This window comes from Acomys minous, assembly GCF_964271855.1.
Source record: "Acomys minous genome assembly, chromosome: 16".
NCBI lineage: Eukaryota > Metazoa > Chordata > Mammalia > Rodentia > Muridae > Acomys > Acomys minous.
The window spans coordinates 82,889,901-82,901,284 of NC_140498.1; the positions used below are offsets into that span (position 1 = coordinate 82,889,901).

At 44.6% G+C, this 11,384-nt stretch overlaps 1 pseudogene across 1 annotated transcript; it reads right to left on the minus strand.

Annotated features, from left to right (window-relative positions):
• Positions 1-9,055: 9,055 nt before the first annotated feature.
• LOC311587453 (Y-box-binding protein 1-like) lies at positions 9,056-10,411 on the minus strand (annotated as a pseudogene). The gene has a single exon. The product of its transcript is annotated as a Y-box-binding protein 1-like (transcript).
• Positions 10,412-11,384: the final 973 nt, after the last annotated feature.

Consider the following 11,384-nt stretch of genomic DNA (forward strand, 5'->3'; position numbering starts at 1 on the left):
TAGGCATGGAGGTCAGAAAAAAAAAAGCATAAGATCCTCTGGAGTTGGAGTTAGAAGCAGCTGTGAGCCTCGGAGCATGGGTGTTGAGAACCAACCTTAGATCCTCTATTTAAAAAAAAAAAAAAAAAAAAAGCACTTTTAGCAACAGAGCCATGTCTTCGGCCCCATGAAATAATTTTTAAAAATCAGAAATAGTTCATTAAAATGGACAATATCTGAAAAAACCTTAGGATCTCTGTCCAGCTAGATTTCCAATTCCACATAGACACATTTTGGAAGCAGTGCCCGTACAATATTCACACAGGACAGCACTCTGAGGATCACTGTCCTCTCTCACCCTTGACTTCCCTCCCACCTGCCCCTTTCCACTCATCTGTGTTACATGCTTGCTCTCTGGCCAAATGTCATCTATTTGTTTTTGGACTAAGTATGAGCCCCTCAAAACTTTTGTAGGCATTCGGACACAGACACATCCACAGGAGCTAATGACACAGGACAAAACCAAAACCAGACCTCCAGAGGTAGCCACAGAGCAGAATGCTTCTCTAGAAGAGTGGCCTTGCCATTGGCAATTTGGAAATTTAGAGCCAAGAGTCTTCCTTGGGAAAAACCATCTTATGAATAAATATCGGCCTCACTTACTAAAGATGTGCCACTAGTTTGTGTAGAAATTTATCAGTGCCTGGCTATAAAGTTAAAACCCTACCCAGTTGGGCAGTGAGATGGCTGACCACACAAACTGGGTCTTTAGAACCCATGTAAGGTAGGGAAAGAACTCACTGTACAAAGTTGTCTTCTGTCCTGCACATGTGCACTGCATCACTCGCACCATTCTCACACTTATACGCATGCACTTGCACACACACACACACACACACACACACACACACACACACACACAAATATGATTCCTTTTATTAAAACCCTATGCAGACATCACTGGGGCTCATGCAACCAGACCCTACTCCTCAGACTTTGACCGACAAAAGAAATAAAAAGATAAGAAAACAAAGCTACATATAAATCTGTGGATGCAACCTAGCCAAACCCACACCCCCAAAACATGTCACCACCAACCCAGGGATGGCACCACGCACAATGGGCTGAGCCCCCTTACGTCAATCACTAAGAAAATGCCCCCACAACGGTTTTTCCCACAAACCGTTCTGATGGAGATGATCCCTCATTTAAGGTTCCCTTGTCCTAGGTGACTCTAGTTTGTGTCATTATCTATGTTAGTTCTCGAAGTTCAAGAGTGCAGTCCACCATCATGGGAAAGACATGGCAGCAGGAATGGGAGGCAGCTGGTCACATGCATCAGTAGTCGGGAAACAGATAAACGAATGCTATTGCTTGGCTCCACTTCTCCCTTTTACTCACCCCAGAAGCCAAGCCCATGTTTGTTGTCTTTTGGATGATTCTAGGTCCTGTCAAGTTGAGGATCAGTAATGAACATCTGAAGCGTCCTCTCTCTCTCTCTCTCTCTCTCTCTCTCTCTCTCTCTCTCTCTCTCTCCCCCCCACCGCCTCCTCTGAGGATGCCATCATGGCTCAAAGAGAAGATTCCCATTGCTGTGGGCAGAAATAACTGCAGTCTCACACTCATTCTCTCATCCTTGGTCGCCAAATGCCAGCTCTCCAGCCTCTCAGGAACAAGGCATCTGTTAAAAAGAGGCTGTGGGTCAGTGTGCGCACTTGACCCAGAGCTGCCAAGGAAAAGCCAGAGGACATCCCAGGAGTGCCTCTGCTATATGAAAGCAACCCCTGAAGGTACCACCGTTCCATCTATCTCCATCCTTACCCCAACCACTGCTGTGTGAGGGCCTGAATGCTGAATGCCGTCGTCTTGCAGCGTGAAGCCTCAATCCTGGTGACAAAAGAAAAGCCCTGGGTGTGTAGGAGGAAGGGAAAACAGTCATACCCTCCCTTCTCCTTTTCACACGGTGGTGGGATCAGCTAAACCTGGGGAGATCTCACTGTGTTAAGTCCCAAGGAGCCCACTCACCAAACAGCTCACTTGTGACTGCAGAAAAGATCCAGGTGAGACACTGACTCTAATATGTCAACAGCTCAATGTTTTCTTTGCTGTGTTTTCAGTTGTGTAGGTGTGTAATCAGGGAGCGTTTTTTCTCCAGATACTTCAAAGGGTAGCTGCTAGTGGGCTGGCAGAGAACAGTGTTTCTACGGCTGTGCTGTTCTGAATAAAGTAACTGTTGAAGGACTAAGGAAGTAACTTAACACCCAGGCTTTCCAGTTCTGGATTCTCAAGAAATGGCTGCATGAGAAACACTTGAAGCCAAGTTTCAGAGCGGGACATCTTCCACTGAGAACAGATGGCTTTTAGAAATAAATGGGATGACTTAGGGGGTTTGAGGACAGCTAAGACAGCTGACAAGAAAATAGCTCAAGGTCAACGAAAGCCCACCAGAACCGTCAGCCTTCACAAGCCAAGAAGCACTCATTTAAAATAATCTGAGGTAGTTTTCTAGGTAAACTGCACGCATCATCAGAATGGGCAGGCGCCCTTCCCAGCTCCCTCAAATGGTAACTAAGGTCATTAACTATTTTTCTAGATCCTTTTCTAGTTCTCAGTTTTGGTAAGAGATGTTCTAGAAGCCAGGGAGTTTAGAGAAGCGTTAGGTGGGTGGATCCTATGGTAAATGACTTCTGTCTCTGTGAGTCCGATTTTTATGAAAAGTCCAATGTCATTCTGCATTTTTAGATCTACTTAGTCACCATTTGGTCTCCTGGACTTTAGCAGTATCTTCTAGAGCAATGTCCTTGCTTCTTCTGCCTTTGTCCCAGTCTCATCATTATTTCTTGATATAGACACCAATGGCCCTGTTAAAATCTGCTATGTGGATAGGACTGGGAAGATGGTCACTAGGTTAAGTGTTTGCTGTGCTAAGATGAGGATCCGAGTCCAAATGCCCAGAACCCATGTGAAGAGGCAAAGACAGGAGGCACCTGTAATCTTAATATTGGAGAAGGGAAGAAAGGATGCCTGGACTAACTGGCCAACTTAACTACTGAGCTACAGTTCAACGAGAGACCCTGTCTCAAAATAAGGTAAGAGCAGATGAGGAGACACCTGATGACAGTCTCTGCCTACTCTGGTCCACATACTCCGGCCTTCCTACTCCACGATGTAATAAGTGCAATTCTATCACAAGACTTGTGGTTAAGTTCAAACTTGAATTACTCCACTCATATAACCATACTGGAAGAATTCTAATGAATAAAGGAAGTGGCTTAGAGTCAGTGCTCATCAGCAAGGCAGGCCAAGAAGCACCGTTGTGAAAGTTCTTGACTAAGTATTAGGAAAAGAATGACAGTGGCCTGGGTATCAGAAATAACAGAGGCCACCAGCTTTCCCAGGAAATGGCAGCTCATGACAGCTTAGAAAAACTGATCATTGGGCTGGGGAACTGGCTCAGCTGGCATAGTGCACGCAGGAAAGCACAAGGGCGCAAGTTCAATCCCCAGAACCCATGTTATTAAAAGCTGGATGTGGTGGAACATAATTGCCTTCTCAGCACTGATGAGGTGGAGATAAGGGGGCTACCTGGGAACCACCAGTGAGCTAGTCTAGCCCACCTCAGTGAATTACAGACTAGTGAGAAACCCGTCTCCAAAAACACGTGGAAGGCATCCTCAGAAACAACATGCAAGGAAGGTTGACTTCAGTCCTCTACATGAACACATAGGCATGTGCTCTGCACACACATAGACCCACAAGCAAATACAACTACCACAAAATGATGGAAACATTAGTAATCATCAGAGATTAAATTCCAATGCAGCAAGGAAATAAAGTATCGGTCCAAGAAGAAAAAATACAAGAGTGCACATATAAATGTACATACACACTCTCTATTCTGTTTGGGTTTATTTGTATGTATGAGTGTTTTGCCTGTGTGGATGTCTATGTACCACATACATGCAGTGACCACAGAGGTCAGAAGAGCGAATAAGGGGCTTTCCTAGAATTAGAGTTACGGAGAGTTGTGAGCCTCCATGTGGGTGCTGGGAACCGAACCTGGGTCCTCTGCAAAGGCATCACGTACTTTCAACAGCTGAACCGTCTCTCCCACACCCTACTCATGTGCTCTTACAAACACACATACACATCTTCAAGAGAGAAAGCACCAGTGAACTATTCAAAGACTGTAGTTCAAAGCATCTATTTTTTTTGAGCATCCTCCAGGCGGGGTTACGCCAACATGCCTTGGGAATTCTCCGAAGCTGGAGAATTTAATGAAGGAGATGGAGTCAGGTCGCAAGTGGGACAGTACACCGAGTGCCATTTGAGTCAAAAAAAAATCAGAATTCTTATAATGTTCAATTAACCCAAGGTCTCTCCAACACTTCTCATCTGGGCAGAAATTCAATGAAGGGATTTGCTGGCTCTTATAATCTTAAAAGTGTGTAAATATCCCTAAGTGAGGGACTCCTCTTGGAAAGAAATGAGATGCTGAGAAGATGCTCAGGCTCCAATTAATGGGAATCCAATAATCCAGCCATAGCTCCTACTCGACTTGCTGTGTTAATTAGCAAAGACACAAAATTTTCTCTCCAGGACCAAGGGCTTCAGTCTGGGCACTGACATTTTAGGTCAGACGTCTCTCTGTCTCTCTGGTTTTCTATCTGCATGTGTGCACGTGTGTGTGTGTGTGTGTGTGTGTGTGTGTGTGTGTGTGTGTGTGTGTGCATGTCTGCATGTATATATGCATGTGCAAAACAAAAACAGACACAGCAGATTGATTTTTACATATTTCTGTATATACCTACAGGTATATATTAACAATAATAATCAAATAAAAATAATAAAAAAGACACTATCAACTTGAGAACGGGGATATAGATGCAAGGATGGAGAGAAAGTGATAGAATACTATTTCAACTAAAAACATTTTAAAGAATAGCCTGTGTAGGGGAATGAATGGCATGTTTGTTATCTGAACGTTTATGCCCCTGACCAGGATCATGTAATCAATCAGACCTTAGTTGGAGTTATTAGGGAAGATATCCTAAGGTACAAAATTAAACATCTTAGAAGACACATCCCTCTGGATGGCCACTCATCTTTTTTCCCATCCTTATCGCTGCTGGTCCTCTCATGGATGGGCCACATTAAAAGTTATGTGACTTAATCCATCATCAATACACTTATTTGCCTTTGCTTGTGCAAACCAGAGAAGGTCTCAATCCTAAAAAGACAGGTGACCTAGAGGCAGGAGTTTGTGTCTCCCAATATTCACAATTTATCTGTGAGGTACAAAGCCAAAGATGGCGTTCACCTTCCCAGGACCTTGCCTAAGAAGGTAGTCTTTTGTCCCAGCAAGAATGGACTCAGAGCACTGGGACAGGACATCAAAGCCAAGTAGCCCCTGCAAGCTTCAGATTTATCAGAAATGAGCAACTGCCTAGGGCTTGTTTCTCTCTACTCAGGAAATCGCATCTTAGTGACTGGAGTCCTTCTGAATCCCGGGTGGTACCCTCAGGGCTCCCTTACTCCAGGATCAGCCAGACTGATTTTTAAATCACAGGATAAAAAGATGTTGCAAGCAGATGGCTTGATCTCATGCATTTCTCTGCTGGAAAGTCAAGCCACTTATCTCTAATACATGCTGGGAATCACATTCAAAATGTGATTAAACGCCACCAGCCAAGAATGGCTATTATGTTTAACAGACTGATTAGCAAGGGGAGGGGGGCTGCAAACGGCACTCGGGGTAAATGGAATGTTTTAAATGATGCTAGCTGGTCTATCTCCACTTCATTTTTAGGGCAATGGTTTGTTACACATATAACTAATAATGCCAAATAACGGAACGAGGAGCTTCAAGTCTTAATGGACTCCATTTAAATTAAATTTGTATTTATTGTCATTCTAATTATTTTCCCAGCATCCGAGCAAGACCCTGAGATATACCATGGTGAATGGCTATTTCCTTACCGCAGGGCTGGCTACAGCATACCAGTTCTTGAGAAGTTGAAAAGATGGCAGCTGCAGGGAACTTGGCAAGACACTTTCAGTTAAAACGTGGGTTTTCCCCCCCTCCTAAGACTACATTTTGAAAATAGCTCAGATGTTTCAAACCATTCACTTAGAATATATCTTACTTATTTGTTCGTTTATTTTTTTTTTTAAGAGTGTTAGATAAGGCTATCTTCTTGCAAGTCTATATACTGTTCTTGGTACACTCTCTCATACCTCAATCTCTTCCTCTTCTCCTCCTTCTCCTTGCTTATTTCCCCTTATTCCTCTATTTGGTCTTGTCTCTATTTTGTGTCATAAAAATCATAATATTTATGTATTTAGGTGTTACATATTTATGTATCTATGAAGTCTGGGACCTAGAAATAGGAGAAAACAGTAATTACGTATCTTTCTGAGACTGATCTAATTTGCTTCAGATGGCAACATCCCTGCAGGCAGCATGACCTCAGCCTTCCCTATGGCTGAAAACTGCCCCTTGTGTCCATGAGCCACCTTTTCCGTATCTCTTCTGCCATGTGCGCCAGATGGTATAGACTATATTTTTAATTATGAGTACAATAACCTCCATGGACCTCACAGATGGGTCCACCTTACGTGTATCTATCCAGATTCACAGAAGTGCTGCCCTGCGGTCTTGGGGTGGGCAGGCACCGTAGATAATCCAGCTTACACTGCAAGTCTGGTGGTTCCCGGTTACTTCAGAGAAGGGGGGGTGTAGATGCTGGTTTCTGTCTGCTAACTAAGTACAACCCTGCTTTCAGCCCACTTAGCACACATGTAGTTGTCTGTAATCCCCAGGGACAAGGGGGAACAGTACCTTGGTTCATCCAACCAGAGTATTCCAACCAGGACAGAGATAGGTATGAGGCTGGGTGGGAACACAATGTGACCTGAAGTATGCTAGCAGGAGAAACAACAAAAGCGCCTCAGTCTTTATGAGTTCAGAGCTCCAGGGACAGGCACTGGGAAACGTCAGGAACTGGGTGCATACAGGCATGCAGACTCTGTTGGAAAATGACTCCGGTGCCGAGGGAGTTGGGCCAGAACCAGGCAATGATGGACAGTGGGGACCTGTTTGTGACTCTAGAGCTAGCTAATGCTCATTTTTGTTTGTTTGCTTAATAGCATCTTTGCTCCCCACAATACTTTTAAGATCATAGAAACAGAAAGTGAAGGGGCACAGAGTCTCTACACATGCCCTCCTCGTCTACGTTACAAGCACAACACCTATTCTCACTAACAATCAGAGCCACCGTGGCACACCTGTTACAGTGGGTGAGCCCATGTCAGCACACCATTATCACACAATGCACAGCCGACTTGGGGATGTAAGTCATGGACTTTGGCAATCATAACGGCCCCAATAATTACTACTGTGGAACACTACTCTTGCTGTTCATTTCCTCTCCTTCCAGCGGATCCCTAGAGACTCCTGATTTCATTTCCTCAACAGGCTCGTCCTCTCCAGTATGGCATATAATTGGGAACATAGTATGGCGTTTCGGGTTTTCTTTGTTTGGTTTGGTTTGGTTTGGTTTTTTGTATGAGTATTTGGCTTCTACGGAGATATATACGCACATGTGTGCAGTACCCATGGTGGCCAGTAGAGGGCATTTAACCCCCTTGAAGCTGGAGTTACAGGTGGTTGTGAGCTGCCGTGTGGGTGCTGGGGGATCAAACTCAGGTCCTCTGCAAAAACATCCAGTAAGTGCTCTTCACAGTTAAGCCATCTCTCCAAACCCATTTGGCCTGTTTTGTTGGTGGTGGTGGTGGTGGTTGTTTGTTTGTTATTTTTTGTTTTTTGTTTTTTGTTTGTTTTTTTGTTTTTTGAGCTGGGGTTTCCCTGTGTTTCTAAGGCTGGGCTGGAACTCACTATATAGTCCACCTGGTTTTATCCTCATGAGTTTCCTGACTCAGCCTTCTGAGCTAGAACTACAGGTGTGTGTTGCTGTGCCCACACCTCTTAAAACGGTTTCTTTTGCCTTAAAAAAAAAAAAAATCTCTGTATTCTGATGGATGAGTTAAATTAATTTAGATTATGATTAGCTGTTGATAAAAGTTGTTACATATGTTTACTGTTCAATTACTTGCTCTCTTGCTCTCAGATTTGTTTGTATTTTTGTTGTCTTCATTTGGTTTGTAGTTTTTGGTTGTTTTTGTTTTTGTTTTTTTGTATTTGATTTAAACTAGGACAAGTAAGGGGCTGAAGAGATGGCTCGGTGGTTCAGAGCATAAACTACTCTTGCAGAAAACCCAGATTATAGTCCCAGAAATAGCCCACTTGATGGTTTGCAACCATTTATAACTCCAGTTCCAGGGAATTTGGTGCTCTTTTCTGACCTCTGTGGGCACCAAGCACCCACGTGGTTCACATATGTGCAGGCAAAACACACACCCAAAAGTGAGGAGAAGAAAGATACTGAAAGAGAAATTGCTTAAGAAAATCAAAACAAAACAAAATATTTGCAGCTCATCTCCAGTGTGCAGAGAGGAAGACACGGTTGGTCCACCGTGCTCCATGCATCTCTTCAGGTCCTCCATAACACCATTCTTCCTTGTTCTTCTCAAAGACCAGGCCAAAGGTCAAAAAGAAAGTGAGAGTGCACCGTTGCTTCTTTGAGGCTCAGACTTTGCAAGGGTGGAGTTAAAGCTTGCCTCACTCTGTTAGGCAAAGCATGAGGCAGAGCTGGGCCCAATGTCAAAGGTCCTGGCTGTGTTCCTCGCTTGCAGCAGGAAGAGCTGACAAGACAAATGACAACAGTCAGAAAAATCTGTCACCCACACAAATAACCACATAGGCTGGACACAGAGTTGATATCCAGCAACAGTGACAAACAGCAGGAACCTTGATTCTTTTTTTTTTTTTAAGACCTTTATTAACAGGTGCTTGCAGTTTGTTGACTTTTTTTCTTTTTTGAAAAAATCAAGTTGTAAACTTTTATTACAAATTAAAAATGAAGTTCTTAAAAATCTCAACTTGACCAGATATGAAACAATTTAAAAACCAGTAAAGGTGTATTGAGAAAAACCAGGCCTTTTTTTCCTTAAAAAACACGTTTGTCATTACCAAAAAGAGACATCTTTAGGTAAAAATAATAAAAACTCCATGCTGCATAGATAATGCAGATAGTTCTAGTGTATCTGGTCAACGGGCAAAAAGCAAGCACTTCAGGTCTTCAGCTCCAATCTTTGTTCATTTCTTATTGCTGGAATTTCATATTCATTTCTTCTTGTTGGATGACCAAACCAGATGATGGTAGAGATGGTAAGCCGGCATTTACTCAGCCCCGCCCTGCTCAGCCTCGGGAGCGGACGAATTCTCAGCTGGTGGATCGGCTGCTTTTGTCTCTTTGCCATCTTGTGGTTAGGGTTCTCTGGGCGTCTACGTCGGTAATTGAAGTTGCGGCGATACCGACGTTGAGGTGGCTGCTGATCTTGAGTCTCATCTCCTTGATTTTCCTTGTCCTCTTCAGTGCCGTCCTCTCTAGGCTGTCTTTGGCGAGGAGGGCCCTGGTGAGTGCTTGTCAGACAAGTGGTGATGGGATTCAATTCCAAACTCCAGGTTCTGCGGAATCACGGTCTGTAACCCCGATACATATTCTGTCTCACTGGTCTACCTTGCTCTCCTGCACCCTGGTTGTCAGCACCCTCCATCACTTCTCCTTGCACAGGCGGGTTAGAATACTGTGGTCGATGCCCATTGGGTCTCCGCATGTAGTAAAGTGGGAACCTTCGCCTACGATAGGGCCGGCGCTGTTGGGCCTGGCCTTCAGGAGCACTTTCCGATCCCTCATTCTTTTCCCCACTCTCATTATTCTGGTAGTTTTGCTGGTAATTGCGTGGAGGACCCCTACGACGTGGATAGCATCTATAATGGTTACGGTCTGCCGCGTATTTACTGCCTTGAACTGGAACTCCACTAGGGCCTGTAACATTTGCTGCCTCCGCACCCTTTTCTCCTTCAACAACATCAAACTCCACAGTCTCTCCATCTCCTCCACTGCGAAGGTACTTCCTGGGGTTATTCTTCTTTATGGCAGTCTGGTGTACAAATACGTCTTCCTTGGTGTCATTCCTGTTGATGAAACCGTATCCGTTCCTTACAATGAACCATTTTACTGTTCCCAAAACCTTCGTTGCGATGACCTTCTTGTCCCCACCGATGTGAGGCCGCCCGGGCCGCCACTACCCGCGCCGCTGCCCGTGGAGCCGGGCTTGGTGTCGGCGGCGCTGAGGGCGGCTGCAGTGGCAGCGGCGGGGGCGGCGGGCGGCTGCTGGGTCTCGGCCTCGCTGCTCATGGTTGCGGTGGTGATGACTGGGGCCGGCGGCGACGGCTGCGGCTCCTCCCGGGTGTGATGGTGACTAGGTCGGCGGCGGCGGTGGGGCTCGGAACCTTGATTCTTAAAGTCAAGTCATACTAAGCAAATTCCAGGTCTTATACACACACACACACAAATAAATAAATAAATAAATAAACAAACAATTAACACATGGCCATCATTCAGGCCAAAGTAGCATCCATCTCATCAATCAATAATGGCCATCTTCTGGAGAAATATAGAACGTTCATAGATATCTTTCTTGCCATAATAAGAACCATAGACAGTTTTTCTTACACGAGAGGCAAGCATAGATATTAATGTCTCCTAGATTGTGCTGAGCAATATAGTACCCACAAGTCCTGTATAGGTATTTAAATGTAAAACAATTAAACAAAATAAAATAAAAATTAATCTCCAGATCACAAAAATCACATTTAGTGTTCATCAGGTAAATGTGGCTCTTGACTCCTATGCTAGATAGTACAGATATTGAGTGCTTACATCTTTGTACAAAGTGATGTGCCCCAGAGCAGCAGGGCATCACTGTTGATGGTGATTGGCCTCTCTCCCGTTATCGCCTTGCACTTGTAGGGATAAAGGTCATTGTAAGACTCAGTGCTGCGTCTTAGGCTGGCGGGCTGGCTTCAGTCGCTAAGATAACATTGCAATCTACTCCACATCTTGTAATTGTCTTACAGTGCATTCTAGTTACTATTTAGGGGTGCTGGAGAGATGACCCAGCGGTACGGTATTTACTGCCTAAGTGTTAGGCCTGAGTTCAGATTCCCCAGAACCCACATAGAAGCAAAGTGCAGTAGCGGCATACATCCCTAATCCCACTGTTCATGTGACGAGATAGAAGACAGAGACAGGAAAAGCCCAGCATCACTCAGGTCAGCCAGTTTTTGTGTGTGTACTGGTAAATAGCAAAGAGACCTGCTTCAAGCAAGGTGGAAGATGAGGACCAATGTCTGATGCTGTCTTCTGACCTCCACATGCACACAGAGAAGAAGAGGGAGAAGGAGAAGGAGAAGGAAGAGGGAGAAACAGGGACTAGAA